Below are 6,016 nucleotides of genomic sequence, written 5' to 3'. Positions count from 1 at the left end.
AAATTTCGAACACAAATGATCGAGGAGACACTTTCCGCCACGAATTTTCGCTTCATAGCGAAAATTCAACTAAAAAGCGTCCTCTATTCAAACGAAATGTCGCTTCACAGGCCTCTTACTTTCGATCGAATTTTCGTTCGAACTTTCGACGAAAGATTGCCAGAACAATTAACGAAATTTGCCGAATTCCGTTTACATCACTTTTGCACGATACTGTAATACCAAGCGTAATGGATTGTTTCAATGGAACTTAAACTTTAGAAATGCAGGTACAAAAACAGTGGTGAGTTAAACAATGCGTTAAATTCATATCTGTTTATTGACAACGCAAAAAATACAACAACGCTGTTACCGTTTGACATCCTCAAAACAATTTGAGATAAGAAATAGCGCTCTAGAAAGTGATGAAGACTCTTTTTACCTTTATCTTACCTTTTATCTTATCTTTTTACCTTTTTACCTTTATCTTTATCTTCACCTTTTTATCTTTGCTTACCTCACCAGCAGTCCAACGGGAAATGCTAAGAAGCTGTCCAAATTCAGACTTTGCTCGACTTTTCATCTCGTCTAACTTCTGTAAATCTGGGTATGAAATTTCAAGGGCTTCCATCACATCAAACATTTCCTTCATATTATCAATTTCATCAATGGTTTTTGCTTTGCCTGTTGCCATATTGAATGATCCCAATGGTAACTAAAATGGAAGCAGGCACGTAAAGTAAACTACTAGATTGATCCTCCACCCCGGCATCGAGTCAGTTCACTGCGATAAATCTTTACCGAGTCACTCTTGTGAACACAAGGCATGACTGAATTATTCAGAGGAAACTTGCAAAGGAAGGGGGGGGAGGGAGGAATATTATCTGTTAGTCCATGAAGACTTAATTTTTTTTTCTTTAGGGCCCGGAACTTCTATTTTTCAGGCTGATTGCACGTTGCTCTGAAACTAGTGCATAGCAGAGGGTTAAGTTTAAATTTGAGTTCATGAGAGAAAATAGTATTCTATAAAAGCAGTAAAGATTATTCATGATTACTATTATTGTTTGGTCTATTCAAACTTTTGTCTACGGATTAGGTAGAAGGTACATACTAGGGCATAAAATAATGTCATCGTACTACGTCCTGGGCGTGAAACGAGAATCAGGGTCTAAAACGTAGTCTGAATGAATATTCAGTTTTGGACTGGCAATTCAGTGAGGACGTTATCAGGCATTCAATAATATTTTCCGGTAGAATAAACACCAAACGTCTGATTATTTAAAACAAAGTGTAGCCGTCGGTAAACAAAACCACGTCCTAAACAATTCTAAATTTAGCTGAACTCTTTATCTGATCATGTACTATTGTTAAGAGCGTCAAGAGGGTTGAAAGCTAACAGAAGAGGGACGTTTATCTAACCAAGTCAACCCTCTTACATACACATCCTGAGACCCACTCATTGCGTGAAACCATGGTTTGGATTAGACCTTGTGTAAATAACTGACCCGAAACGTTTTCTGTCCAAAAAAATCGCCTTCACTTTTTGTTCCTCTGAGACGTAACATGGAGAGAAGAGTCGAGTTTTTCATATCCTTATGAAGTAGCATTTTGTAGACAGCGATATTTCATAACAGACATACTTTTCCGATATGCAAGGGCAATTTGAATTAATTGTTCTCTAGACCATAATGTGACCCATTCAGTAGTCACATGAAAAACGCGTGACGGAGAACAAAGATCAATTTTTTCAATTATTATTCTATGCTGCAAGCCATTTGGATAGATCGTCGTACTCTGAAGGGTAGGAGATTTGTACATCCACGAACGGCAAATTGATAACTCGTCTTCCTAGTTATAAGGTGAGCTTTATCGGTTTGGTATCAATCCCACTTGTATGAAGTAAACTTGCGGGAGGTCCATTGGGGTTCCAACTCGAAAATGAGACGCTATTGTTTTCCGATTCCAGCCTTTGGAAAAGTGACAATGATTTGATAATCTTTTAGTGAAATGGGTCAAATTACTAGCAAATCCAATGTAATTAAAATGTAAACAAACGTGACTGATGAGAGTCTTCTCAGAGGCTACTGTACCCCTTGGCCCTAACTCCAAGGTAACTTTCACGAGCCCCCCTCCCCCCACCCCCTGGATTCCAGCGCCCAGTGCTGAAGTACACACAAACAACACAAGAAACTGTCTGTAGTGTGGGGAAGAAGTGAGGAACCCACAGTGTCACTTCTCTCTTTCAGATTTTAATTTTCCCTGCTGTCTCGCGTACGCAACGAAGCTATACCCATCACTCACAAAATTATACCCCACACTCACGAATTTTCTTTTGTACCGGGGGGGTTTATGGCGTTTTGAGGCGAAAGCGAGGCAAGTTCAAATGTTAAAATGGCAAATGCTAATTTGATTGTTGGTAGAAGTATTCATCAGGGTAATCGTAAATGTTCTTGTTCCTAATGAAACATACAAGCTTGAAAACCTTAAGTTGAAAGTTTGCATTCCCAAAGGTATCTCGACACCTCAGGAGATGAACAGTTGAAATGTAGCGAATTGGAACAATTCCAAAAAGCCATTGCATGAACCTGAGCAACTTATTGAGACACCTTCTTTAACTGGTATAGTATGTGATATGGTTTTATGTCAACATAATTCACCTTCCTGCAGCAAGACAGCATTTTTTATATGTAGTTTATCTCCTTGACATTCAATTAATAAAGTTTCGTTATGTTTAATTACTTGCTGTATTTTCTTCCTGTTAAGGATAACACTTCAACGGTAGGACTATGAAAACTAATAACCATCGATTGGTACTATTCTAACTGCATCACTTCAGTACTACAATTGCAAGGTGCTATGGTTTCCAAGGTTTTGCAAGAAAATTTGAGAATATGCTACTGGACCATGACTCAAAACACCCTACTAAGAATATTGCAAGTGAAGTGACAAACATACATATTAAGTCATCTCTTCTTACCTTTTCTGTATGAACAACAGCATATGATACAAAATTAATCATTCATCAAATGTACAAACTGGATGAGAAATAAAAAAATAATAATTTTCTCAAGAAATAATTAACCATTATTTTTGGCTCAAGGCCTATTATTGAACTGTTAAACCTGTTAGTTTGCAATCTTATTATTGGTAAGTGTTACATATTACTTTTCAAAAAGGTTAAAGGGTTGTCTATGCATGTGTGTATGTTGTATCAGGTGGTGGTGGGGTAGCCATATTATCTGCTAGGCTTTCTACTAAAGCGAAAGAGGGAGGGGTGAAGGAAACCATTGAGTATCTATGGGAGTAAAAGAAACCAAAATTTTGAAAGTGAAAGACCCATACCCTTCTCCAAAAATTAAATACATCTTTTAAAAATAATGTGTTACTGAAATATTTACACTTTATGTTTGTACTTTTGTATATTTTTTGCTATTCCATTATTTTTACAAAGCATTATATTCTGACTAAACCTCCCTTGCTTCCTTTCCTTAATTAATATGCCATACTTTACAGGCTCAAAGTGCATCGAGTTAACCTCGCGGCACTTCACTTTCTATGAGAAACTGCTCGTTTAAAACTTTATTAAATTTCACACATGGGAATTTTTTTTTACAAGATCACGCAGTGAGGACTTTCCATTCGTCTTCTTAAAACTCCTCTTGCCACTGGATCTGTCGTCCGTCTGTTCTGTTGCTCGCACTTTGTACGCGAAGCCTTTTACCTTAGCTATGTGGTTAACAGTTCCAATTCTGGTGGAGTTCAGGCGAACAGGGTGAGCTCTCATTGCTTTCTTAGTTTTTTGCCTAAACGTAGACCATGAATTAATAATTAAGACAGTAGTGTATTTCCAAACAACCGGACTATCGTTGGAGAAAATACTGTGGCTTGAGCTGTATTTTTCCCACAATATCATATAATATTATTTCATTGCTTTGGATAGCATGGCATTACGGTTATCCGTCTCTCTTTTTATTAAACCTAAATTTTTAGTTTAAATGTTTCTTTATTGAGTCTCAGTTCCTTTCTTGCTGCTGCTTCTCTTGAGGTATGATAAAACACCCGGAATCTGTTTTCTAGAGAATATACTTGTTGGAGCCGACTCGCGGCCGAATGAACGAACTGATATTGATTAGTTCCACTTCGAGACAACACAAAGTGGTGGAAATGTCTGTAATTTGAAAGTCGTTCATAATCACGAGTTCAGTTGACCTGGATTAAAGCGTTGTGTTCACAGCTTCGTGTCAAAAAAGCTCTCGGCGAATTGTCCCCGACACGTCCAGCTATTCTAGGTGGAACAGTCGCAAAGTATGTCGTAATTTCTCTTGCGTTAATATGCATTTTTGCTTTGGGTAGCTCAGCGAACGTAAAAAATCATTTTGATTTTCTTTTCATTATCCTAAAACAGCTTCTTTTTATTTTATCCAGCGAAGCCAATAGTCTACAGAAGTATAAAAAAATGAACGAAAAGTTATTTACCCAGTGTGCATCATTTGTCTTGAACAAGTGGGATCAAATTCCTGCAAACAATGCCGAACAAGTGAAGCAAAAGTAAATTTAACTTACTGAAAGGTTTTGAGACCTCAATCTTGTGAAGCAGAGCTCTATCGCTCCTCCAGTAGAGCTCAGTGTGCACATATGTATAGCGTCTCACAGAGGTATTTGATTAGCTTTCACGTGGATTAAGTAATCTTGTTTGCAGAGCAGTCTTCAGTTCAAAATAACCAAAATTTTTCATAGTTTTAGCTGACAGTGTTCCATATACTGGCAAAGAATACTCTTTCAACTTATCATTATGAGCTCCATTGAGACTTTATGATGATAAAATCATTCCTTAAAGCTTACCTGTTGTTAAAATGGAAGACACGATGAACTAGAACGTGACATGTTTAGGTCAGTATCTTAGCCTACTTGAGTATGAAAAGCAAAGCCTATTAATTAGGGGGGAAAATAATCGAAATTGATATATTTAAGAATTGTTTAAATTAAAAATGTATTATAATCCTTACACTTCATTAGCTAAACTTGAGCAATTTTGACCTCATTTACAATCCAAAGAAAGAATAACTGAGCGATCTCGTTAGATTCAGTTTGCAAGGAATTGATTGCGAAATGATTCTTCAGTTACTACTGTTGCTTAGTTTCGTCGTCATTCATGTCTGATGAAACAGAAAACCCACGCGGGCATAATTTTTGTTGGCCTCAAGGAGGGATTTTCCTCGTACTTTCGATCCAAAAGTAAAATGTGAAAAATGTAAGCGTTTCGCATCTTTATAAAATTTCTTTGATTTTTCGTAGCTCCTTTTGTGTTACTTCAATTGTTTTCCTCAATCAGTGAGGTGCAAAATCAGCGAAAATCTCAGCGACTAAGAGTGTTCGGTCAAAACAAATCTTTGTTATCTATTTCGCTTCCTCTCGTTTTCCTCTTCTTCTTCTTCTTTTTCCTCTTCCTTTCCATTTTGTAATATGAACGTAGTATACTGGAAGATTATTGACTGGTGCTAATTGCTGCCCATTCATTTTTCACCCACGAATCTGTTAACGGTAACGCCTACCATCATGCAAAGTCACGCATCACCTTCAAAGTGTTGGGTCATAAACGTTCGTGACACCTGAAACCGATGGGTCGAAACAAAGGTTTATCACGCGCACGTAAGCTAAATTGTTAATCGATGAAGTCGGCTTTTATTTCACTTTCCTCTTTTGTAATATGAACGTAGTATACTGGAAAATTATTGACTGGTGCTATTAATACTACAACAATTGCTAATTGCTGCCCATTCATTTTTTACCCACTCATCTATTAACGGTAACGCCTACCATCATGCAAAGTCACGCATCACCTTCAAAGTGTTGGGTCATAAACGTTCGTGACACCTGAAACCGATGGGTCGAAACAAAGGTTTATCACGCGCACGTAAGCTAAATTGTTAATCGATGAAGTCGGCTTTTATTTCACTTTCCTCTTTTGTAATATGAACGTAGTATACTGGAAAATTATTGACTGGTGCTATTAATACTACAACAATTGCTAATTGCT

Source organism: Pocillopora verrucosa, chromosome 6 (genome assembly GCF_036669915.1).
Source record: "Pocillopora verrucosa isolate sample1 chromosome 6, ASM3666991v2, whole genome shotgun sequence".
NCBI classification, from domain to species: domain Eukaryota; kingdom Metazoa; phylum Cnidaria; class Anthozoa; order Scleractinia; family Pocilloporidae; genus Pocillopora; species Pocillopora verrucosa.
Note: the sequence above shows the minus strand (reverse complement) of the source record.